The following is a 26,978-nucleotide window of genomic DNA, read 5'->3' on the forward strand; positions in this document are numbered from 1 at the left end:
TGAGAGAAGTTGAAACACCTTAGCTGTAGTAGAAAGTGATGCAGAAAAAACAGCAAGAGCAGTAAGAGAGAGACCTAGAGAAGTCTCTGTTCCACTTTGACTGTGTTATCTGGATATCTGAGCACCTTTGGGAGGAGTTCTTGTTCAGTTTGGAAATTAGGAGACAATTCTTCTCAGAAGGAGCAGTCAGGCATTGGAACGGGTTGCCCAGGGAGGTGGTGGAGTCACCGTCCCTGGGGGTGTTTAAGGAGAGGTTGGACCTGGTGCTGAGGGTGACATTGGTAGTAGGGTGATGGTTGGACCAGGTGGTCTTATAGGTCTTTTCCAACCTTAATGATTCTAGGATTTTAACATCCTTTGGGTAGATGCATGGTTTCATATGGTTGGGACATGCACTCTCATGCCAGCCGGGCAAGAACCAGCTCTACTTTGGCAGATGCATGCTGCAAGAGCAATTGGATATTTCTTATCATGGCTGTCTTGGGTGTCTGGCAGAAGAAGGCAAACTTCTTGGATAGAGCAAAGAGACATATTTTTCTTTTTCCACCCTCTCTTCCTAAACCTAACTGATGCCTTCAGAGGAACTGCAAGTGGTTTTGATCACATTTTTCTGCCTATTTCATTTTAGTTCATGTATTTGATTCATCTTCCATAGCTAAACAAAATGCTGCAGATACACTGGCACAGACAAAAAGGATGATCTAAGCATGATGGTGTTAGCACAGGTCTGGCAGGGTTGATCCAATTACTCGCTCTGTCACAGACTTTCTGTGCTGGCTTGAAAAATTCACATGATTTCTCTGAGCTTTAGCTCCTCATCTGTAAAATCATGATAAAATTAGGTGATGAATGTGTTTTTTCAGTTCAGTGGCCAAACTGTAAAATCAAAGGGAGAGGTGAGAATTTGGTTCAGAACAGAAACATTTCAGCAAATCAGACTGAACAAACATAAAGGCCACTCTGAGTCAACTTGGAGTGTTTCATTCAGCCTAAAATGAACTGTTGTGATTCACTTATATCTATATTAAAAAAAAAAAAAAGGCAAACTTTTTTTTTGACAAAAAAGATTGCATTGAAATGCAAATTTAGTATTTGTGGCAAGATTGAATGAAACACTGCCATTGCCAAACAGTTTTGTGCTTTTCTATTTTATACTGTAAGCCTTCTCACTGTTTTACAGAGCATTATTCACCAGAGCTGAAGAAATAGTTTTTCTGTATCTGAAGCATTACTTTACTGTTTAGGAAAATAATAATAACAGTAATAAATTATGTAGTTTTATACAAGCTTGTGTTCTGGCATAAATGTTTCATTGCCTAATACAGTGTATGTATGTGTGTGGAGGATGCAGCATGAGATCACTTGGATACCTCACAGAAAGGTATTCGTATCTGGATTAGGAAGCAGACAAATCATTTTCCTTCCAGCAGTAATTCATGTTTTGGAAAGAAGCATGCCTTAATGGTGGAATAGTCAGTGCTGCTAACCCAAGAACTGGGTCTGATGCCAACTCTGAATTTGGTGTAAACTCACTCCTGTTAACATTAAAGCAAGTTTAATTGTGAGCAGAACCAGCCTCTTCTGTGTGACCTTGATGAGTCATTTAACCTTTCTGTGCTTCATTTTTCCCCTCATTGATTAAATAAGGAATCATCCTTCTTTCTTCACAAGGGTGTCTTTCTGTAGAATTCTCTCAGTGTTTGCAAAGTGCTTTGAGATAATCATTTCTCTCTGTAGACCTTCAGTAATGCAACATGCTGATCAAATTCAGATTGGTCAAACACCTGGTAAATCTAGAATATGGGACTCAGAGCAATGACCATTTTGCAGTCTTTCCCTTCTGTGTCTTTTTCCCTCTACTTTTATGCTTTAATAATGAGAATGAGCTTTTATATGGACTATTAACGCTGAACAGGGTGCTAGGGAAATGAGATGTCATTAAAATATAAAAGACAAATAAGTTGTCTTTGCTTTTTTTTGAAACTGTAGATAGGTAAAATTAGTACCTAACATGTTCTAATAGCATCAGCAGAGCAATGTATTGTGTAGCAATGTCAGAATAAACTAATAACAGTCTGCTTGTTAAAAGGCTATCTTCACTGAACCTAAAAGGGCAGAGTTCTACCACTTCCACACAGCTATTTCTGTACTAGTGTTGCCACGAAAAGCAACGCTGGAAGAATTTCTGGAAAAATAAGGCCAAAGAAATAGTCATTCACATGAGCATCTGACACAATTACATAACTTTAGAAATCACCATAGCAAGTTCTGAACAATGTGTAAAATGAAAAAATGCTCACCGAAGGCAGAGAGCAGTGAAGAACTACAAGGCCATTTGGAAACTGCTGTGCTGTAATACTCCATGTAAACACATAATCTTCAGCCTGGTTGGAGAGAAGAGTGCCTATGAAGCTGTAGATTGCCCGCCTTCCTCCGTAACAAACTCAGTTTGTTTACTGAGGGCTAAATGAGTTATGCATGCACCTGGAAGCCGATTTCCCTACCCCCCTCCGCCCCAGTATTTTCATTTCTTTTGCTAGAAAGAGCACCAGTGGAAAGGATGTGTTATACAGGAACAGAATACATCAACAATGTATTCTAAAATTTACTCACTTTTTTTTTTTATTATTATTATTTTTTATTTTTTTTAAGGTGTTTTAGAATGCCTGTGTATCTAACTCAAAAGTAACTTCTGATACTTTGTTTCTGACAGTGATTTCTCTGGTTCAAGTTACAGCAGTGTTGATGCTGACCATAAAACTGGCCCTCTATCAAGTATTGATAATTCTGATCATTCGTCAACCACATTTCTCTGAAATATAAACAATGAAAATGACACAAACCAAAGTTTAATGACAATGTTTGCTTCTTTTCCAAAGAGCAAGACTTCAGTTTTATTTTTTTCCACTTCTTTATGAGTTTTGCTTTCAATGTTTTCTCTCTGGTTTGCAGAACCAGGAGTAGGAGGAATAAGTTTCTCGTATAATTTCCCAACTCCTAGAGTTGAGCTGTGTAGAAACCCCATTTACCACTTGACTAGCAATGATAAAAATCCCAAGATTATTCCATGCTACTTACTTCAATGTGGAGTCTCAATGAAATCGGTGCTTTCATAGAGGCTCATAGTTTGGCCTGGATCCAACTGAAGAACTGAAGTCTTTAGTGGCTGACAGAAAAGTGAGGGAAGGAGGTATTTATTATTATTATTATTAACTAGAAAAATAGCCTGTCCTATGTAGAATCCTTCTCAACTCAAAAAGTCTCCTAAAGGAACTCAGCCCAGCGGTGCTGGATGGTTGGAATATTCATGGAAATGTCTAGTTCTTGGAACACTTCCACACTTCTTGATAATTATACTGATTGTTTTCTAATTTTGTAATATAGTTCATTCATGGGTAGCAAATTGCTTTTTAGAAAGTGACTTGCTTAGATTAAGTGTCAACCCAAGCCTGTGATGCTGCATCTTTTTTCAGCTGTGCTCTGGAGATGGTGTCTATGAAGAGCCTTTCTCAACACAGTATGAGCCAGTTAATAATAAAAGAATAGGATTTTATTTCTCTGATGGTTTCTCCATAGGAATAAACTGTGTTGGAGTGAAAGCTGTGAGCCTCGAGCTAAAAGGCCAGATAGGAGTTAACTTGGTGGCAGCCAGCAGCTCAGATCAGTGGAAGCAGTTTGGCCACTAGAGGGGACTAAAGACCCGCACTGGGCTGTCCTGGGTCATTTATTCGATTTTCTCAGGAGCCAGGCAAAGTCAGAGGAGCAGATCAGAGCTGGTGGATCCACTCTGGAGATGAACTGCTGGCTGTACCCTGCAAGCCAGTACAGGGAGGGCTTCTTTCCTTTCTCCCACACTGCTGTGGAGTTAACAACGGCAGAGTGCATGGAATTGCACAGAACAAAGTCTGGAGTAAGAGCGAGATCAAGCCTGCGTATGTCTCCCCAGGTACCTCCGGAAGTCACCAGCATAGGCTGATGGAGATGCTGTCAGTACTGGATTATTACATTAATATTCATTTTGCCCCACGTTCACTGATTGAACCTTGAAGCCCTGATCTGTATTTTGCGAAGTACGTACCACACAGGCTTCTTACCAGTTGCCTATTCTGCAATGCAGGGGGATAACATTTAAAGCAATAGTAGCTCTTTTCTGCAGAAGGTCACATGCTGAGTTGTCTTTTTTTTTTTTTTTTTTTTTTTTTTTTTTTTTTTTTTTGGTGTGTGTGTGTGTGCAGTAGACAAACTGCCTTGCTACTAATGAGAAAAGAGAAAAAAAAACAGTCTTGCCTGTGAGATGCTCTTTGAGTCTGAATTTTGTGTGGTCTTTACATATGTGTCATACAATTGATTTCAGCAACGGCAATTATTTCCAGTTTCACTTTGGCCAAACTGTTAAGCATTGGCTTGATAGTAAGAATGGAATTCGAGCAGTTGTTAGTAACTATCAGTGACTTTCTTACATCATTTTTCTTCATACTTTCCTCTTCTTTCAGCAAAGATCCTTGACATGTTTTATGGTATCCTATCTGCCTAACATCCTGCTATGAAAGGTGAGATCCTGCACTCTCTAGAGGGCAGTGTCTTTTCCAGAGAAAATTGCTTTCAGAGATCAGTATACAAACAGTAATGAGGTTTTCTTTTATCAGGAGTTTGAAGATACCAGGAGAATGTACTGAGCTGTTGGAGGAGCCCAGTAAAGGGATGCTATGCTCTCTAGAGGGCAGCTTATGGATAGGCTTCTAGGTTTGCTGAATATGTGAGCAGGAAATCTGGTCTTGATAGTAGTTCAGGAGATGCCTTATTATAGATGTGTGTTCTCACTGGAAGAAGAATATATGACTAAGTGCTTACCTAATTTCTGTATTTCAAAACCTAGTCCTGGTGCTTGTGAAATCTGAAAGAAACTTTCCATTTGCAGAAATGGATTTGAAATAATGCCCCTATAATTGGTTAGAAAGGATAGGGTTTGCATGTGCACATTTAGGGGCCTAGATTCTAAATAGATCCAAACTGAAATTTATTGATGATAAAAGATTAGACATGAGAACAAATACAAACAACATTTGCGTTATATACCATAAATAAACCATAAACCATATTTGAATTAAGTGACTAGAAAAAACTTGGTTAATTTGAATCTGGTTTGCTTTATGTTTTTGATAACAACACATCTCATATTATGATGTGAAACACTCAAGGTTGTTAAGATAGTGTTCACTCCCACAGCAGATGAGTCAGCTCTTCAAACCTAATAATTATTATCCTCATTGATTCCTACTATCACTCAGCCCATGATGGGTCATTTGTGGCTTCCAGTCTTTTGGACACAGCCATATGGCCTCCCAGTGGGATCCATGGCACTGACCCTGGGCTATTACAAGGGATACATGGTTGGCATGCTAGACTACTGATTAAATATTAACCACAGCAGACACATTATTTCCACTCTGCTTTGAAATGAGTCTTTAATTAGAAAGAAAATAGCAGCAGCAAATGAAGTTTCATGCTTGTTGTCTGAAGTAAATATTTTGACCCATTGCCTGTGGTACAAGCTCAGAAAAGTCCCAAGAGACTTTCAGGCTGCCACTCAGATGATATAGAAGTGTCTTGGATAGCATGCAGCCATCGACCATCTAACATAGGTAAGGAAATTTAAATAAGGGAGATGTCTTAGCTAAATGAAAAAAAAAATACTTCTGATAAATTTAGTCATGTATTTTCCAAGACCTGTTACTGATGTAATTGTAGTTGTATGAGTAACTGAAACTTTTTTTTTTCTTTTCCTGTTAATGTAAATTATTGTCAAATAAATTTACCAGGAGCTTTAATTCAATTCTTTATTTAACAGTCCTGTTTATTATTCTTACATGCCCTGAAAGAAGAGCCATCGGGTTTAATTACATTCTGGGGGAATAACTAGTTAAGGATGCACATTTTACAGTTCATGAATAATGTATGGTTTCACATACATAACTTTAATGTTTTATCTTTTATAAGATGCTGAGATAATCCACAATTTATTTTTTTTGCCCTCAGAAATGAAGACATAACTATTATTATTTTTTTAATTCCTTATTCCTAAGCCTTTGGTTTTGTCTTTGCAGTTTTTCAGCCCCTGAGAAACCTTTTCTAAAAATGAAGCAGATTCTTATTTCTTTTCTTTAAACAAAAACAAAAACTCATTCATAATTAAATAAAAATAAACTTGCTGATGGTTAATACTTATTACAAGTCCAAGGGAGTATTTTCTAAACACAATCATTCAAAATTTTTCTTTGCAGAGAAATATATACTTCCTTTTTCTGCCAAATAATGGGCATCTCCATGTTGTTGATACCAAGTTGATAGCAAGCCTGTTAAGCGGTGGTTTCACATGCATAAATCCTGCCACTCCCTTTAGTGTTATAAGCTTTAAAAGTGACAGTTTCATTTTTCAACACAGTTTTCTGAGGGACAAGGCTGAGTAAAAAGTCTTGATGTGTTATTACAAATCTTTCTTAGTTTGGGGTTATGTTCTACACAATTTAAGCATGACTGTGGTCTTAGAAACAATTTTATCTTTAGAACAAAGCAGAAGCCCATCAGAAGAACTGGTAGTACATAATAATAGGCTGTTCAAAAAGTGTATATTATCAGAAAAGTTTCTCATAGTCGCTCCAAAACAACTAATGTTTTTTAATACCCTAGAATGTCTGATGTATCACATACTAAATGCCTGCCCTCGTGCTAGTGTTTTATAATATCTGTTTCTTAAAACCATTGGTGCTTTTTGGCCACATACCGTGGACATTATTTTCATTAATAATGCTTACATCACATATGTTCATGTGATATCTTGATTAATTAAGTTAAATTTCACAACAAACCACTTATTCAGTTAGTTATTTCAGGTGCTTTTTAGTAGTGGTAGTTCTGTTGAAGACCCTAAATAATAAAACAACACTCTTCCCTTGTAATCTACTCTCAGTTATACTTGTGCAAGTTGAAAGCGTGTATTAATTTTCTTCTTTTTAATTAAAGCTGGCTTCTATAACAGGGTTTGAATTTGGTTAGTACTCTTTAAAGTAGTGATGTCTCAATCCACAAATGAAAATGAATGTTTTCTCTGTAAACAATTAGGAAGATTGTCTTCTTAAACAGGTGAGAAGACAACAAACACAAATTGTGCATGGTGGTATTGAAGAAACTCTTAGCTTATTGAGTCTGTCATTCTGGAAACAAAAGAGCCTTGAATGAACAGGAGACATTCAGGAGATCACAGCGGTTTCTGTAGAGAGATTTTGCCCTCTGAAGTCCCACCTTCATCACTGGTGCATGCTTAACCCTGCACAAGGCTTTTTAAATGTGGCAGCAATGCCTATTGTCAGCAATTTTAAGGCCCTTCCAACTCTTAGTGTAGCTGTCTCATTGCTTGAAGCCCTCGTATAGAGGTCTTAGGCAGTTTTCCTTAGTCATGTCCAAGGGGAAGCTCTTTGCAGAGTCTCCCAGTGTTTCTTCAACACCGTAATTAACAGAAAAAGGGAGAATTTCTTCCCTTGGTGTTTATTCATGCAATCGGAAAGGTGCCCATCAACATCCTCCCTTCAACATTAACAGCAACTTAAAGACTGAAATCCTTAGGGAGGTTCTTTGTGATTTCCCTAGGCTTTGGGTCAGGCTGTGTCCACTTCTGTGTGCTCTGTCTTTTCCTCCTACTTCATGCATTTAACCTTTTCAAGTTTCTAAGAAATCTATTTTGAGACTTTGTGGATTCATTTAATTTGTTACATGGTAAAGAAAAATAGCTGCTTTGCTAAGCTGGCATTACTGGCAATAGGTCAAATTCTGCTAGCAGTTTTTCTGTTCTTGGTGCAGAGTAGTTCCATTGAAGTACATGCAAATTCTTCTTGTCCCACTTTTGAACAATTTGAAGTAGAATTTAGCCCACTATCCTTAATTACATGAAAATCATCTTGTAAAGGTCTCATTAGTCTTTCAATTTGTGCTGCAATTTTTCTACATTATTCATTCTACCTAATATATATGAGTGATGTTGGATCTGGCTGTTTACATACAGAGGGTTTATATTACAATACTCTTTGAATCCCTGACTGTGTTCATGGGGTTCTTTTTGATAGCGGTAGGACTTAGTTTAACAATGGACAACTGATCTCAAAACTATAATGACTCTGCACTAGAGAAGACTCCTTTAAGTCAACAGGTGCCAGTTGATTTTTTTCTATGCTATGAACTCCACAATATGTGTGTGTCTGGTTTCCTTAAGGTTCCTCCTTCTCACCAGGGCCTTAAATATTACACATATTGATGGCAGGGGACTCACGTAGAAGTGTACTGATTTTACTTCAGGGTCATTGTGCTGTTGGAATTGCAAACATTAGTGTTTATGGCAGTAGAAAGAAAAAGAATGAATTTTTCAGTCCTTGGACTTTCAGTGTCTATTTATGTTACCTGTTAGCAAATAATGCAGTGTCTGAAGATGACTGCCCTGGGCTGTGTTCTTGTCACTCCTTCCTCCTTGATATCTGATTGGATAATTGGAAAGAAATCCTCCTAGGGGAAACTGAATTAATGTAGGAAGTGGGCAACTATTTGGGAACAATCTTGTTTGTTAATTGGAATGATATCTTAATTACTCAACATATAATTTTGGATACTATGGGGCATGGGTTCTAAACACTAAGCCCAAAGTGATGTTTTCATCACTTGTACTTATGGATATTTTATGACTTGTCTTTGTTCTGTAAGAAAAATATCTCCATCTTACCCTCACATAATGAGAACATTTGCTCATTTTGCTCCCTTCATCTTTCTGTACAGTGTGTTGGATACTATTTTCATCTTTAAAACTTTGGACTATTTGTAAACTAGTGCTGTGTGTTGTGGTAGATTGGTAGTTGTTAGTACCATTGGGTTCCAGAATGTTTTGGGCTAGAAGAAGATATAGTAAATACGCAAACATGAAAAAGCAATTATCTATATTTTATTTTATATTTTACTGTCTTTCTCCCAGTCACATCCATTTTATTACTTAGAACTAGGGAACAAAGTCTCCTGTATGCTGTATAACTTCTGATTCTGCCAGGTCATAAAGATGTATCAGTCCTGTCAAAATACACTCATATAAACTTACCCAAGTTTTTCTGTGGCCTTACAGAGCCTAGAAAATACAGCTTGTGAACCCTGACTACTGATGCATTAGACCTGCTGAAATACTAATAAGATTGCAAACTGACTGATTTCTACCCTTTTTCTCCAAGGAGTGCAACAGTTGCTCAGAAATGACCCAAATAATTTTTATTAATGGGCCCAACATTACTTTCATTTCAAAAGAGACAAATCATTTAATAAAATGTGTGTTCAGTTGTGTTCATTAGTGCTAATCAGTAGTTCATTAAACCTTAATCATATCAATTTCGGGCCACTAATATTCAGGTAGTTTAATAAAGGACCCAGCAGTAAAAGAGCACACATTGCATATTCAGGAGCATATTCATCCACAGCAAACCCTGCTTGAATACATGCTGTCCATTCAGCTGAGTATCAGCAATGTGATAATAACAGATGAAAGCAAAAAAAGGTATACATGGTAGAACAGAGAAAGATCTCTGAAGAGAGATCTCGACTAATTAGAGGGCTATGCAATCACCAACCACATGAAGTTCAACGAGAGCAAGTGCCAGATTCTGCACCTGGGATGTGGGAGCCCTGATTATACATACATACTGGGGGACAAGAGGCTGTAGAGATGCCCCACAGAAAGGGATCTGGGTGTTCTGCCTGACAGCGAGTTGATTGAACATGAGCCAGCAGCGTGCCCTGGCAGCCAGGAGGGCCAGCCCTACCCTGGGGTGCATCAGGCACTGCACTGCCGGTCAAGGGAAGGGACTGACCTGCTCTGCTCTGCCATCATGTAAGAAAGACATCAAACTATTAGTGTCCAGAGGGCTACAAAGGTTGTGACGGGTCAGGAGGGCAAGTCACAAGGAGCACGCGAGTTCCCTTGGTTTGTTCAGCCCAGAGCAGAGCAGGCTGAGGGGAGGCCTCATGGTGGCCTGCAGCTCCCTCACGAGGGGAGCGGAGGGCCAGGCGCTGAGCTCTGCTCTCTGGGGACAGCGACAGAACGCGAGGGAATGGCATGGAGCTGGGACAGGGGAGGGTCAGGCTGGGGGTTAGGGAAAGGTTCTGCACCCAGAGGGTGGTTGGGCGCTGGGACAGGCTCCCCAGGGCAGTGGTCAAGGCAGCAAGACTGCAAGAGTCCAAGAAGTGTTTGGACAATACTCTCAGACACATGGGATGATTTTTCGGTGGCCCTGTGTGGAGCCAGGACTTGGACCCAGTGATCGTTGTGGGTCCCTTCCAGCTCAGGATATTCTGATTCTGTGATTCTATGAAAACAAAGCTGGTATACAAAGCTGATATAGTTTATAGACCTACTGTGCTTGTATGTTAAGAAGCCTTTGTCCCATAGAGTCATCTGTTGACTTTGTTGAGAGTGCAGTTTGATCAACGAGTGGATACAGGCTGAAAATTTTGACTGAGGAAGTGTTTTTTTTTTTTTTTTTTTTTTTGTTTTGTTTTGTTTTGTTTTATTTTGTTTTGTTTTGTTTTGTTTTGTTTTGTTTTTGTGGAAACAGCAGTGACACACTGATCCCAGGACAAAATCTAAATATATTCAAAAGGCTTAGTATTTTGAAAGGATGATTCGTAAAGCACCATGTTGGAGAACACTGCATATAGTCTCTAGTGCATAAAGTCATAAAGTAATTAATGTGTAAAATTTTAGGATATGAGCAGTGACATCTGATGCCACTACTACTAATGTCTTATTCAATGCTTCTGACTCTAGCATAGTCCTTTTCTGAGATTCCATACTACCTTCCAAGAAAGGTTGTTACTAGTTGAGCAATTTGCTCTGGATGTGTGAAGTCCACACGATGCTACAAAGCCGAACAAACATGTTTCACATTTTACTATTTATGTATTAAAAAGTCACTGTGAATTTCATGGTTTTTGCTGAGGTCTGGATAATAAGAGTGACTAGTATTGATGCACTAGTTTTGTGTCAGAGCACAGATTTGCCAGAAATATCATGAGTGGTTTTGTTTCAGTTAAAATTTTAGATTAATGCACATTTGTAAAAGCACATCGGTTCTACTCGCTTCTCTGAACCAAATGAGGTAACAGCTGGTTGGAAACATAGAGATTTAGGCGGAAGCCTGGAATTATTTGCTGCTTATTCTCAAGGTATATTCTTTGAAATCCAGTGGTAGTTTCTGTAATGTTGCTTTCTGTATTCTAGGTTACCATAACTGAAATAGGTGTAGCAACCCATGAATGCCTTCCCTCTGAGAAATGCACTGTACCATTTTATCATCTGGTACAATAAGATGCCATCATACAGTGAGATCATCCTTCTGATCCTGTCCAGGTAAGAAAATTATTGTTTGACTGTAATTGGACCTGTACTTTAATCCCCTTTTGCACCAGCATCTCTTCTTTCTGTCTTAGATAGACTTGATATTTATATTGAATTTTCATCCTATATTAATACATTTTGCCAGAAAGAAAACACGAATTTGTCTTCCCTTCCTCTGTAGATTGAAAACCATATAGAGCATATTTCCTTTTTTCTTGCTCTATATTCACCCCTTCTCCCTTCCCTTCCCCTTCCCACCCCCCCTTTTTTTTTGATCAAATAAAGAAAATAAAATGTTATGGGAAAGGAAAGGAAAATATAATGTGTTCTATACCAATTTCATTTAGTAAATGAGTTTCCAGGCATATCAATGAAATAAGAGACATAAATGTCTCTGCTAAGATAGCTATATTTATCAAGCTTTTAGTAAGCACCTTTGTATAGGTAAGTAAATGGTATATTTGTTTTCCCAGCCTACTCATGTCAGAAATGAGTTAAACGCATATAGAACAATCCTGGATAATTTCTGTTTATCGTCTTGATAATTATTGCCATGGTATATTCATCTTGCTGGTCTGAGAGTCCCAACTCTGTCTTGTCGCTCTGTTGACTGGAGGCTCATGTAACATTACTTTACCACCTCTCTTAAAGTCTGCTTAAATAAAGCTGGTATTACAATAGACTGGTAATGATTTTGTGCACTGGGATAAGAGCTTATGATGATCTCCAAAAAGCAGTGTGTGTTCAGACAGTGTTGTCAAACCTGCATTGTATCATTGGGACTTCCAGCCTGGCAGAGGCAGGTTAGAATTTTAGTACAGTGTGGTATTTTCTTCTCCTGCTCTGTTGTCATATGACATGGATAGCAAACAATTCTAATGGAGACAGACATGTCTGTGCAGATAGGTTGGACTTTTTGAGCAAAAAAAAAAATAAAAAAATATTCTCAGATGTTTTCTACACTGGCCTTTCTTTTCTCTTCCTTAGAAACATAGGCATATAATTTGGCAAAGTCTGAAAGAGGAGGTTAGGTAGGACTAGAGGGAAAAGACAGCTCAGAGAAGGTACAAACCATATTTGGCAAAGACACGATAGCTTCTGAGAAAACTTTTGGAGGATTTGCTTAAGCTATGTGTAATAAGAAAGTGCCTGTTTTTGTAAAGTCAGAAGAAGATGAAAGCAGAGATTTGGGGGATATCCTAAAAACCATCAGCAGCGCAAGCTCTCTAACATACATGTTAGGATATGCTGGTGAAATGAAAAGCAGTTCAGCCTATAAAAGACAGATGGTGGACTGCCATAAGATTCTGTTGTACCTGAACTGGTTACACTTATGAATGTGGCATGTTGGATATCAAATAATTCAAAATGTAATTGGTCTGAACTGAATGTGAGGCCTCAAGTAGGCAGTTCTTCTTGAGTCACTGGGTGTGCTTCAGCAGAAGAAATCAAAGCTGTATTATTGTAGGTAGGGTTGCTTCCCTGCTCTTTTTTTTTTTTTTTTAAATTGTCTTATGGAACCTTTAAGGAAAAAAAGAATGCAAAAGATCCTACAGTTTATCTATAATAGGCTTTTCCTCTGTAGCCTGGGATACCTAGGGTACATTGACTAGTCGAACAGTATCAGAATATAGATAATAACATAATGAGAATCAAGGATTAAAAAAGTGTAATTAGGAATGTATGTTGTTCATAAAAGTTATGTCCCGGTATTGCTCAGGGCATAAAATAATTTAAACACAGGATTTCTTTGCAAAATGTTAAGAATCTTAGCTTGAACGATTAATTAAACAGTGGGTTTAAGAATAACAGTAAGTATTTATCTGGAACAGATGAATCCCATGTTTTATATAGACTAATAAAGTAGTATGAACAGGATATATTTCCAAAACTGTCACTAAGGGGGACTAGATGATGTGAGGGATTGCTAATATGGTGTAGAACCATTAAATTTCTTTCATTGTAGTTCAGAAAATTTTAATAAGAAGTGAGCATTCTCTTTTTCCTTAATGACTGATGATGTCCTACATAAAATCTATGTGGGCTGGTTTTCATTCTAATACTTAATAGGCAGACATCCACGTCATGCAGTAAAACAGTGTGTTAATTCACTGCTATGTTCCCTACAGAAACCAACAAGGGAATGGGGGCTGAGCATTGAAGCTGGGGGCTAGAGACTGAACCTCAGCAGATAGTTTGTGTTACTCATCAAACGTATTTTAAATAGTTCAAAATGCACATTTTTGTTTTGTCTTCTGTTTTGCTAAGGTGTGGTTGTGTGTATGTGTTTTATCTTTAATTCTGTAATTGCCTTTAACTTGGTTTCAGCTCTTCAGCTAGTTGAAATGAGTTCCATAAAGGTGGCGACCTGGATTCCTTGATTTCAGGGCATTATTTTACCCATCTCTGAGATTTTTTTGTAGACAGCCTTCATTGTCCTTTTAGTCTCCTCCATTGTTTCTTTAGTTTTTTGAACGTTTGTTTTGTTTGCATGTTTGTTTGTTATTTTGCTAACCTGTTGCTTTTGGTGGACCTTCAAATGAGTTTTGTTCTCCAAAACCTTAATCTTAAACCCCCGTTTTCAAAAGAACAGTTTTTAAACAAAACACGTTCTTTCTGTACTCTGATCCACAGTATAAGAGTCTAGTGAAAGAAGTGGGAAAAGCATACTGAGATGAAGAAAGGGTTTTTTTTGTCTTTTAATTAACTGATAAAAAAAAAAAAGGGAAGTGTATTTGAAGTATAAATAAGACTTGGCTTATTTGAAGTATAAGATATCGAAGGAGAAAGTTAATAAAAAAATATGAAAAATATAAGGAAAGTTAGTGAAGTGTAAAAACTCCAAGAAGTAAAAGTAGTAAATGAAACATGAGAAACCAAGTTAAGTTTGCAGAATATTATATATATATATATATACGTGTGTGTGTGTGTGTGTGTGTGTGTGTATATATATATACACAAGAAATCTGCAGTCAAACTAAGGGTCATTGGGACAACTGGAAAACGTGACAGGGAGGGGGGAGGTTATTGAATGAGGTTAATGTTGCTAAGGGCTGAAACGTGTTGTTTACAATGGTGATACAAAACAGGACCTCAGGATCATATATTGGAGACTATGATTGGTGTTTTGTCTGTGAGGATGTAAAATAAGAGTTACAATACATTAGGCCTGGGCAAATTAAAACACCAGCTGAATTACATTCACAAGGATTCAAATCTGATAGCAGAATATAGAGGAAAGTACTGTAGAGATTAATAGTGTTACCTGTATTGCTGGAGCTGTAGTGTGGTAGTAGTATGTTGTCATAGCAATGCCTGATTTTAAGAAAATGGAGATTAAGTTTGCAAACAGTTCTTCAGTTGTTGGTATTGCTGCCTTTTCATATATGTTCTTTGGAACGGAAAACACAATCATAATAAATCAGCTGTTTGAAAATGGGCCTAAGGGATTTAGGAGCAGAAATTACAGTGAAAAATTATAACAAGAAGTGTATTCCTGTAATCAACCGAAGTCCATGAAAATTTACTCAGAAGTGTTGATTTTGGTTTGGTTTGGTTTTGGTTTGTTTTTCCCAGTAAACCTGTCCACATAGGCTTTGGGAGAAGTTTTGCAATTGAAAAGCATGGCTTAGGAGAAGTACAGTTGTTTCTGTGCTGGGTGGGTTTCAATTAATTTTCCTTGTCGAAATTCGTCTTCTGTCTTCCACCCACTTGCTGCAAAAACTCCAAAGATGCTGGTGTGGGACCATTGGGAGAATGGGAGAATTATATCTGACAGTCTGAACTAGTTTACAGCAAGGTTATAGTAAACAATATCAGGGAAAAAAGGGCTTTGGAACTCACTGTGAAAAGAATCAGGTCTATGACCGTAGACATCATTTTAACTAGATGTTAGGCTTGAGTCTCTGATGCTTGGCATAGGCTGTTCATAGGAAGTCTTCAAGGCAATCTATGCATGTGCATTTTATAAAGGAAAGTAACCATAGGCAAATGGCTATGGGGACTTTTGTTAGTGAAGAAATCTTGAATTCTTAATATGTGTTTTAAATATGCAGAATGAGCAGTTAAAAATTTGCATGGATGGACAGCACTTAGGAGCAATTTCTTATTTTTCCTCTTCTGTGGTGATCCAGCTTAAGTTGTTCTTGGTTTTTATCTTACATTTGATTTTTATTCTAAGGATACTTTTCAAGTGATGGGTTTTAATGATATTTGGACAAAAATTAAAAGATTTTTTTTTCTCATTTCTGTCTAACTGACACTGCAGACAGATGAAAAGATGTGACTAACCGAGTGGATCAGTGTATCCCCATAACTTGAATCAAAACAGTCCATGAAACTAAAGGCTCTGGCTTTGGTCCCCTCTTTCTGATCCTAGCCTAAGGCAGACTGAAAGATCAAAGCTTAGCATGTCACCAGGTATAAAGATGATGTATTGCTTCTCTGCAGCTTTCTACAAATCTGATTTTCACTGCATGGAGCACAGAACTAGTTGGATGGTAGATTTTAAATAAAGTGTTGTTAAATATTTTAATAATTGGGGATGAACTTTGGAGATGAAACTGACTAACTAGTTCTTTGGCTTGTCATTCTTCTCTCTCATCACTGATATAATAAATAAAAATGTATTGGGCCACCTTTACTCTTTCAGATACAGCCATGAGTCAAACTGAAAGTTTCATCATACCATTTGCTCCCCCCCCCCCCGCCCCCTCCCCCTTCACCAACAGTTTAGGAAGTCCTTTGATAGAGTTTCACTAAGTTAAAATGAGACTTCTTCAGAACTCCAACATTTTCAAGAATGAAGTCCTCATCTGGGGCAGCTTTCTTTGATATTGTCTTTAAAACCGACCTTTGTAATCATTAACTGTGAATTGCAGAAAACAGCAAGGTCCATTTTTATGTTATGTGGGCTTATTAGCAATCATTTACATCTTGGAAGGTGGAGGAAAGAGCTACTGAATAGTGCTTTTTAAGCCTCCATAAAGATGTAGTGTTACTTATTTGCTTTTAAAAGGGTTTGTTTCTTTGGAGGAAGAAGCAGGATTAGATACAACTTTGTCCCAGGTATAAATGCATTACAGGAATTTTAGCTCAGGAGACTCCTACTCATGTTTCCTTGATGCAGGTTATAGCTGGAGCATGTAAGACTTGTGAGCTGACTAAAGGTTGAAGGGAGGTCTGGTTGTTGTAAAAATATAGTCAAGCCAGAGGCTGGAAGGAGGCACTTAAACAGCAGTTTGCATGAGGAACATGAGTGATGCAATGACTTGCAGTACAGTTTGACTTAACAAGATGAGTATTCTGTTTGAGAATATAATCATATATATATATATATATATATATATTTATTTATTTATTTATTTATTTATTTATTTTTTGTAGAGTAAATGAAACTGAATAAGATGGCCTTCTTCAAAATTATTATTTTGAAGGTAATGGTTTTGCTTACAGATATGCAATGGTTCCACCTGAGAAGTACAATTATTTATATGATGTTACAACCTAGTGTCCTGTTCTCACAGATATTTTTGAAGATCCACTGGATAGTACAACAAAATATTTAATTTCATTGTTCATGTGCCAAGGGCTGGGTTTTCAGTTTCCTTTGAGTCCAGATGTCCAGGGGAAGACTGTTTCCACTACAGCATCAGAATAAATTACAGAGTAAAGGTATTGAAGTATTGTCCAAAAACCTATGCAGTCAGGTGTTGCCTTTATTGATGCAGGTATAAAAATTACACAGTCTGTATGCCCATCCTGCTGAAACTCTTTAAGGATCTCTGGTGAATTACTCTGGCGCTTAAACAGAAAGGATTCAAATTATTTATGTAGAGCTCTTCTGGAATCTATCTTCACCATGCCCAAAAACACCTAGCTGCACACATCTAAACATACCTACAGACAGAAAACTCATCTGTCTCCAAGAGCTTGGTAACTAGTTGAACATCTTGGTTCATGTGAACCCAAAACATGATTTGAAGGATAAGAAGTGAACAGGCTATATTTACTGTAACATAGTAATATGACAACAGTTTGGCCTCTCTGAATTTCTAGATTTACTTGTATTAATTTTTATTTTTTTATTTTTTTTAAATATAAAGCTTACTGCCAGGTCATATGCAAGGTACGATTTATGGCAGAATTTAAATTAAGAAAAGGTAATGGTCATCTGAATTGGAAGATATTCCCTATATTAGGAGCAACATGGAGTGTTTGAGCTAAAAGAGCAACTAATACTCAGTTGCTGTCTGAAGCCCAAATTTGAATGCTTGGATCATATATAAAAATATTAAACAAACAAAAACCCTCTAAAGTAACGCTCTAACTCCTTTTGTAGATGTGAATTTATTGGGACATTTGGGGTTGCCAGCATTTCCTCAATGCTGACAGGTGCAGATCTAATGAAAACATGCCATAGCGGTAAAATATATCCCAAAGGCTGCCTTGCACTGAGTTGGCTGGATGGCTTTGCCAGATGCCTGAATGCAGCACAGGTAGTGGCACTGCTTTGTGACAGAGTCACTAATACCTCATGTCCTTCCAGTGAACATGGTGAGTGGGGTTAATCTCTGTGAAGCCCATGAGCTGGGCTGAACTTGCAGGATCCAGGTTCTGAAACTTGACTTGCTTTGTGGGACTGCAGATGCCTTTGGATCACCACATTATATATGCGTATAAATTATGCCATGAAAGCCTGTAGTTATTCATTCCAGAGCTGCTAAGATGCTTTGATGTGCTTGGATTAGATGGCGAAGAAACTGTAGCTCAGCTGGCAATATCCCACAGAGGGTAGATGCATGCATATAGTATGAATATAAATTCTCTTTGAGGCCTTACAGAGAAGCAAGGTTTACATACAGATCTAACAAACTATTTTGGGTTTCTGAAAAGTGGAGTGTACAACAGAAAGACTGTATTTGGAGCACTGCTTTGAAAATCGGAGGTAAAAACCAGTATGTGCTCTTAAGAATGAGTAAAGCACCATTTTGTATGTGGTAGAAACAGGCAGAGAAAGGTTATGGTGCTGAACGAGGAGTTTGCCATGGCAATAAATGAAAGGAACTGAAATACTGGTGACTTCTCCCAAGTTTCAAACAACTGGAACAAGTCCAGGTTCATACCCTGCCCTCTGCTCTGTGCATTCTCTCAGCCATGCTTTGCTTGTCTCTGCAAATTGCTCATACATGTATGTGAGAGGGATAAGACATTTATAACAGAGAGAAATCAACATTTATTTATTTATTTATTCGTAGCCACAGGCTTATCCAAATGCTGTAAATTGAGGGATTCTGTGTGAAGGAGCACTCGTCAATGCATTTATGCCCTTCTAAGAAACAGCAGCAATAACAAGCCCACCATGAGTTTTATTAAGCCATGTTAATTTTCTGTCAGTTCTGGGAGCTATAGTTTTTTATTTTTTTGTGTGTGTTGTGTTTTTTATTATTATATTTCTTGCAATGATTTCTGTTTCAGCTTCAAAAGAAGAAAGAATTTCATCTTTTCTATCAACAATTAAAAAACACGGTTTGAAGGATCATAGCCTGGATGTAATAGCCAGATTCTTGAAATTAATTAACTGAGAAACTAAGTGAATAATTCAAAACAAATAGCTTTCTTGACAATCGACCCTCCAGCATTCTTAGCAATTTCACTGGGCAGATCATATTGTTGTTGTCATCTTTGTATCAGAATAACTATCACTGGTTTCAACTTAGGTTTTCTTCTAGAGGAAGCTCATGTCCTTTCAGATCACTGTGAATTGTGACTGCATTTATTTTGTGGATATTTTGTGGTTCTTTTTGTCCTGATTTTTAACCTATTATCTTGGGTTTAGAGGTTTGGTTTGCTTTTTGAAATACACCTGTTTATGTGTATACAGCAACATCTTGAACTTGTTGAGGTGAGAACAATTTATTGTGCAGTCTTGCTCCAGCATCTCAAGAAAGCTATGCCCAAGCATAAATCATTTCTATCCTGATTTGTTAGGTATCTCCCTGTGCCAGAGAAGAACTGATCTCAGCTGTAATCTTCATCTGACCTTTTAAGTGATCTCTTAGAAGGGGTGCGTTGAGTCAAAAAGTAAGGCATTTAGTTTCATAGTTTTGTAGAGAGTAACCTGTAGAGGAGAGTTTTGATGTATTTTCAGTATTTCTGAGAATATGTACTGAAGAAACAGTACAAATAACTAGAGTGCTGAAGCCATCTTTTATTGTTGTAGTCCAGAGATAACAAATGCATATTTGAGGCCACTTCTTTATCACTCTGATGAGGAATTGCATAGGAAATTAGGACAAGGAAAGCATCATCTCCATTTCAGTAGTCTACTTATGTAAGATATTAAAGTTAACAGGTGAAAGGGGAAAAACAGGAGACAAGACCAATGTTATGACTGGTCAGTCACGCAACATCTAGTGGTGGAGCAATATTAAAACTTTGTTCACCGACAACTCCCTTCAATATCAGAGCCATGGATCACATGTTCTTCTTCGTCAGATGTTTGTGGTTTTGATTGATATTCTCCAAGATTTCTGGGTTTTATCCCAAAATCATTTGTATACTCTCTATTGTTTTTATTAAGCAATAATTCTTTTTGATTAGCTAATTAATTAAAATACTGTGGTTTGGATGGCTCAGAGGTATAGACTCACACTTTTAAAAACGTGTACTCAAATTTCATATTTTGCTTCTGCAAGTTATGTCCATTCTTTCTGCAAACATTCATCCATCTAAAGGTTGATATCCTTGGTCTTGGGGGTCAGTAAAAAGTGGTGGGAAAACACTTGAAAGGCCCTTTAATGAGGAAGTTGTGGCAATTGGTGGGATTATTTATGTAGAGTTCATTGTTGTTCAGCTCTGTTTAGGACTGAGGAGTTGGAAGCAGGGGAATAAATTAGTTATGATGGGAAATACAAGAACAAAATAATACTTTGAGTATCTAAATATTCTAAAAACTACAAGAAGAGCCTAACATTTATTGTGTAACAGTTCCATTGCAATCTTGGCAAAGACAAATCCAGGATAGTTTCTTTTCATCTGTACTTAGAAGCAAGGAGGAGTGTCATTTTGCACTGAAGGCAGGAGCTACTGATATGCTATGGGAATTAGTGGCTCATTGTGGGGCCAAAAAGTGCAAGGACCTCTAAGTTAGCACAGAAAGTGTGAAATACTGTTCCTTCCTGCTAAACCAAAAAAAAAAAAGAACCAACATCTAGCCTGAACTGGTTATTTATATTTAAGAATTTTTGGAGCCTTTCTCCCACTGCCTGTAGGCCATATCCTGACTGCTTGAAACCATTTAGAGGATGTGCAATGAGAAAGCTCCCAGACGAAAACAGAAAGCACTAAATGAGCATGTGCTAGCTGTATAAAAAGATATCAATCGGGGATTTTTTTTTTTTTCCAATGTATACATCTGTGGATCATGCTCTTAAAAGCATTTATTTCATGACAAAGTTATTTACAAATGGTGGTTTTTTTTTTTGTTGTTGTTGTTGTTTGTTTGTTTGTTTGTTTCATCTCATCACTTGCAAATCTTTACATGGAGTTTTTTAATAGAAAGCTGTGACAACTTACATAAATACTTTGAGGAGATGCATGTATGCTTATCTAAGCATAAATTCTGGCCAGAAGTAGTGGCAGAGCTAGCTACAAAATGAGTAGTCACTTAAGAATGTATTACTGAAGGTGCCAACATCTAAGACTGCAGAAAATTAACCAGTGGGGCAAAAGCTGGGCCAGCATAAATTTCAGGATATTTTTCATTGCTTACTGCTTTGAATGTCCTGACTACTTGTATAAGAAGCAACTTCAGATTCCAAATGAAAGCAAGGGAAGACAGAAAATTCATTTTTAGATTAGAAATTATCTGAGTCAGCATAGACTTGTCCAGAACAGTTACATAAGTCAGCCCTGCTTTTCAATTCAGTGAGATCACACAAACACCTTAAAATAAAGGAAGAGGAGGAGGATCTGGACTAAATGACAGCCTTGATAGTTGATAGTAGAAAGTAAAGAATGGTTCTCATTAGAAACAATAGTCCAAAATTGACCAAGATAAAAAGCCAGGTAAGTAAGACACATTTAATTCTAATTTGGCACACATTTCCCCTCATTAAATTTAAAAGCAAGATAAACTGCAAGTATTTTAAAGATAATGAGAGGATTTACATTTTTTTAGGAAAAAAAAAATAATTTTATGATATCTGCAGATGACTAATTGTGTTGATTCCTGGAGGAACTGAGTTACTCTTCTGCTTTGGAATTGGAAAGATAACAAAACCATTTAATGTTGTAAAATTTAAACTCTGAACAATATCTTTACCTACAATCACTTCAAAGTTATAGAAGCCTCAAGCTAGATACCTATCAGCATTATCAGATTTTATGGTGATTTTTGTTGCACATAAAAAAAAAAAAATAAAAAAGAAAAAATAATAATTTTCCCCCTGAAACATCACTTCTGAAATGTATCACAGACTGAGATTTATCTTTCTGCCTTTTGTTCACTGCATTAATCTTCAGGTCTTTTAATAAAGGTGGGGAACAAAGGGTCGGGATGACTCAAAGGAATGGTAATGGGATACACAGAGCCTTTCACCTATAGGTCATTGGATCAAGTCCAGCCGGGATGAATGTTACATCAAAGCGTTTCTACCCCTCTATTACTCTGTAGCTCTGAGGGAGATAAACCGAAGGATCTATTTCTGCTTTCTAGTAAACTGGTGGCCAGTGCTGGAAAAAGCTTCTGCCACTCTGATCCAGGTCAGTGGCGAGGGCAGGGGCTTGGAATTGGCCTTCTGCATCCAGCTACTCTGATGAGTGGCTGAAACATGCTGAGGGGAGCAGGAGTGGAGCTTGCTTCATTGCTGCCTTAACTGCAGTGTTTTTCCTTTTGATCTATGTAAGAACTTAATTCAGCCTCCTCAGCTTAGCAATGACATAGTAGAAGGGAGAAGAAACTATGTGAATAATAATAATTAACAAACAAACAAAAACAAAGCAGAAGTCAGATGGGTCTAGTTCCCAACTGGCAAGAAAAAAAATGCAAAAATAAATGAGGCCTATTTAGCACTTGTTTGTGTGAAGTCTCCACAAACATACACTTACGTGTAGGTGTGGCCTGTGAGAATAGGGAAATGAAATCAATATACACTTAAGTTGTTCAGAGATTTCCAAGATTTACTACAAAAATGTATAATCTCTTGTAGAACCTGCTTTGGAGAGATGCCATTAACACAAGACCTTCTGGCTTCTGTAAACTCAAATGAAATAATCGACGTAATTTTCTGCTGCAGTAGCTGACTGTCTGATACTTGGTTTGTAAATGCTTGGAAGTATGTAGGCTTTTGTTATATACTCCCTAACTACTGAATAAAAGAGTTACAGAGCAGATACAGAACTAGGAAAAGGATTTGCCATTTCAAGAAGCGAAATAGATCATTTTACATATTCTGGTAACAAGAATGTCATACTGTCTGCTACAAAAAATTGTCATATTCTTTCTGCACATTTCCCTTTCTGAAACAGGTAATTGTGCTTTCATCTGCCCTTGGCTCATCAGAGAAAACTGCATGTTGTCTAATTTCTGTCCACTGTAGTAAGGTCTATCCTGTTCCAATTGCTCTGTTACCATCTCTCACTAAAGCTAGTACAGTAATAGAAATGTAAACATTCAGGCACAGGGGTGGCACGTGTGTGTTTTATTTGGCTCTATTAGATGAATTCTTTAAATGAAACATTCTTCTGCATACATTAATGAAGAAACCAAAATAAACTTGGGGCGGGGGAAGAAAAAGTCCTCACCCACTTCTTTGTTTCATTCACTGGTTTGTCAAAAACCCAAAGGAATCCAGAACCAAATATGAATGTGATGCTAAAAGACCATAAGAAAATGGTTTTCTGATGCTTGGGAAATGATGATACAATAATGATATTACAAAAGAATTTGTGGGTGTGTTGTTTATTTCTTTTTAAGTGGTACCTGAGGGAGGGAATCAGTTTTTGACAAAACTATGTCCCTTGCAGTGTTTCCTCTGGCCAAGGGAGATTGAACAATGATTCTACTGACTGTAAAATAATTAGTAGTTCCTTGATTATGGGGAAAATCACCAGAGCTGAATGTGTGTGTTTGGTTGTGTACTTCCAGATAGTCTTCCCCTCCTCATCCACTGGAAAAAGCATTTATTTCTACCTTGATGATATCTAGCAAAACCCAGCGGCCCCCCCCACCCCTCAAGGCGGCTCCAGTTGATGGCGAGGCAGTAATGAGATTTAAGCACTGGGGGCTGCCTCTCACCACATCTTGGCTGCCAAGGCTGCAGCCATCCCACTAGCTTCCCCCAGGAGGAGGGAAAGCACTCAGCCACACGACAGGGAAAGCTCAGTTGCACACAGAACTGGACGTATCCACTCACCACAAGCACGGCTGGTACATTGCACAGCATGCACTCGCGTGGCCAAAAAGAGCCTGGAGCTTGCTCGTTGGGAAGAAAGGAGCTGTTGGAGACCAGTTTGAATTGTCCTTGCAGTGTCTGTACCTGACTTGCTGTCCATTTTTAGCGTTTAATCTGCCAGCAGATTTTTAGGCTCACAGTTAAGGTTGCTAATGATTGATTAATCCAGCTGAGTATGGACAGAGCACACCAGGCAGTTATAAATGAATTGCAACAATTTCTCTGATGCTGCCTCTCTCAATGTGCTCCATCTGGGGCACAGATTAACAGCAGTGGCTCCATTTCAGGTCTTGACCCTGAGCTAATTAGGACAGATCCCACTCACTTCTATCCTCTGAAATAGAAAGGAGGATTTAGCAAAAGTTTTCAAATGAATAATTTTACCTGTGTTTTTCTTGTTGTTTGGGCATGGCTTGTTTCAAAAGCAGAACATCTTTGGGGAGTTTCTGTAAATTCACTGCACTTTGCAGCCATGAGGGATTAATAGGATGTATGAGGTACATTTCTCAAGAGGAATACTTTATATGTTTGACTGTGTGCATGTGTATTGTATGATAATGAGTTTTGTTCTGAGTTTTTGTCTGTGTGTGTGTTTGTTTTTAGGTGTGGTATGTTTGTTTTTAAGGAGGATAAGGTGGGAATGATCAGATAAACCTATGCTTTTGCAGTCTACCATATTCTTTAGTGCAATGTGTGTCTGGTTGCAAAACAGAAATCCATGCCTATTATAATGCTTGGCTGATTTCTAAATCAGGAGGAGGAAAAAAAGAAAGAGAGAGAGAGAGAGAGAGATCTGAGCTGGAACTCAAGCTGCACTGCTTTCCTGGAGAGTATTTTGTAGGAAAAGTAGATGTGCCAGAGGTTCCTTCCTGCTATATCTTGCTGTTGTACAAATAGATCTTGCATAATTGTTAGAAGGGATCATGTTTAACACAGGTGAATTTGCTCAGATTTTGAGGAAAGCAAGCTTCAATAACATACTAACCGTAAGTTTCTTATTATCGTCCATTCTTGATGATCACCAGGAACCTGTTCTGCACACTGGCAACTAGAAATAAAAGATATTGGGAAATCAGCAGCTGCTGACAGAATAGTAGCTAGGGAACAGGGGAGTGTGGAGTGGCAAGATATTGCTCTTCTGTCATCAGCAAATCTTACTAGAGAAATTTTTAACAAATAAAAGTCAATCTACCCTTACAACTGCATATATTCATTTTTCCATACCACTTGCTGTTGGCTCCATAAACATCTGGAAGGAAGATGAGGGTGGATGTAGGGAGGAAAGCTTTCAAAAGAAACAATCATCGCTGGAAGAGAAATCAGAGCTTCTGCATTTAAAACAGCTTTTCTCTGAAACCAGAGGCTAATGTGTTTCTAGGTTGCTCAGATGCTAATGTTGACATGTCTCTTTAGGTTTTAATAGTTAACATAAATATTAATGACAATTTCATTAAAACTTGATTTCATACAAAAGTGGATTATTCTTTGTATTTGTTCACTTGTGCTGACTATGTTCCGTGTTGAATAGATGCAACATCATGTAAAATTGCCACACGTGACAACTACTTTATTACATGCATAGAAAAACAAAGCATTTTTCAGTTACAGGCATTTGCACAGAACAAGAAGAGGGTGAACCACATTTCATGATGTAATGGCCGTCAATTATCCTACAGAGCAGGGTAAGGGTGCAAGGATGCACAGGAGAAACTGGAGGATGAAACTAAAGGACATCTAGCAGTATAGTAGGTGAACGGAAAGCTAGTGTATTCCTAGTAAAATGTTTTTTCCATTTCTTTCTCTCTTTTTTTTTTTTTTTTTTTTAAAAAAAAAAAAAGTCCTTAATTGCTCTGGGTTTCTTTTGCTCAGATGAGTATATTATGACAAAAGTAAGATTAATTTCCAGCTATGTGATTAATATTGTATTCATGGCCTGCTTCTGATTTTATGTATCTTGTTTGTGTTTATGTAGCACTTGTTGATGGGCTAGCTAGTGTTCTTCACTTTCTCTAATAGCTTTACTGTAAATGGTTCTTTTACAGAAAACATATAAATACTATGATTCCCAGCATTATGATGTCATAGCACCTATAAATACTCAAAGAACAGAAATGCATCCTTCTAAATGGAGAGTTTATAGTACTCTTGTGGATACCTTCCAGCTAAAGGATGAGCAGCTCATAATTCTTTTTTTGACAGAATAAATGGGAAATCCATGATTCCTATCAAGTTCTGTAAAAAGGCCCAGACACCCAAATCCATATGCCATACTTCGCCTTGTACATGTTTGAAACGGTAGCAGTCTTAATTGTTATGCCCTGGGGAATCTTCAAAACTGCTGTTGGCAGATACAAGTGGTATTAACAAGACAAATATGTCTTAATATGTTTACCAGGTGATTACTGCTATTTTAGGAGTAGTAAATTATTGTATTTATTCATCTGTGATGCTTCTATGGGAACAGAAGGCAAGCTGGATTATTATATTTTATTTTATTTTTTTTATTTGAAGGAAGGGTGAGGATAGCAAAGGGGGAAGAAGGAGACAGGTTTGGGTAGTTCTTTGGAAGCAGGCAGTCAAGCTTCATAGTTTACCATTAACTCTGTTTCAACAACAACATTTAAAGTTGCAAGCTTTTAATTCTGTGTATACAAGTGATTTATAATGCCACATACCCTATGCAATAGCATATGTAGTCTCCAAATGTTTCATCTGTGTCTAGGCATTCTGTTTTTTAAATCACTGCAATATGTTGAGCAAGCAAAGGACTCTCTGTATAACTTGTTTTTGTGCGTGTTTGTTAATATTTATTAAATGTTAAATATCCCATCATGTTTCTCTCATCAGCACCTCTTTTTTTTTTTTTTTTTTTTTTCTTTTCTTTTCTCTCTGTTTCTTCTTGCCTCTTCCCCAAGACATTATTAACTAACACTTAAATTGTGTGTCACTCTATGTTTTGACTTTGGTAGTAGCTGGGTTGATGAAGCTAAACCAACCATACCATTTTCAGTATAAATTCTTCAACCTATAGCTCATTCAAGAGAATGGAACAATATCATTCCCCTTCAACCCACCCCATTAGGGCTGAATCAGCCCGTGCTTTTAAA

The 26,978-nt window shown here is 37.6% G+C and overlaps 1 long non-coding RNA gene across 1 annotated transcript in view; it reads left to right on the forward strand.

Moving 5' to 3' along the window:
• LOC106016774 (uncharacterized) overlaps nt 1–26,661 on the forward strand; it is a 93,873-nt gene extending 67,212 nt beyond the window's left edge. Inside the window, exons 2-4 of the long non-coding RNA XR_011803662.1 lie at nt 11,300–11,428; nt 25,474–25,553; nt 25,914–26,661. This is a non-coding gene — a long non-coding RNA (uncharacterized lncRNA). The remainder of the gene's footprint in view (nt 1–11,299; nt 11,429–25,473; nt 25,554–25,913) is intronic.
• Nucleotides 26,662–26,978: the final 317 nt, after the last annotated feature.

Source organism: Anas platyrhynchos, chromosome 1 (genome assembly GCF_047663525.1).
Source record: "Anas platyrhynchos isolate ZD024472 breed Pekin duck chromosome 1, IASCAAS_PekinDuck_T2T, whole genome shotgun sequence".
Lineage (NCBI taxonomy): Eukaryota > Metazoa > Chordata > Aves > Anseriformes > Anatidae > Anas > Anas platyrhynchos.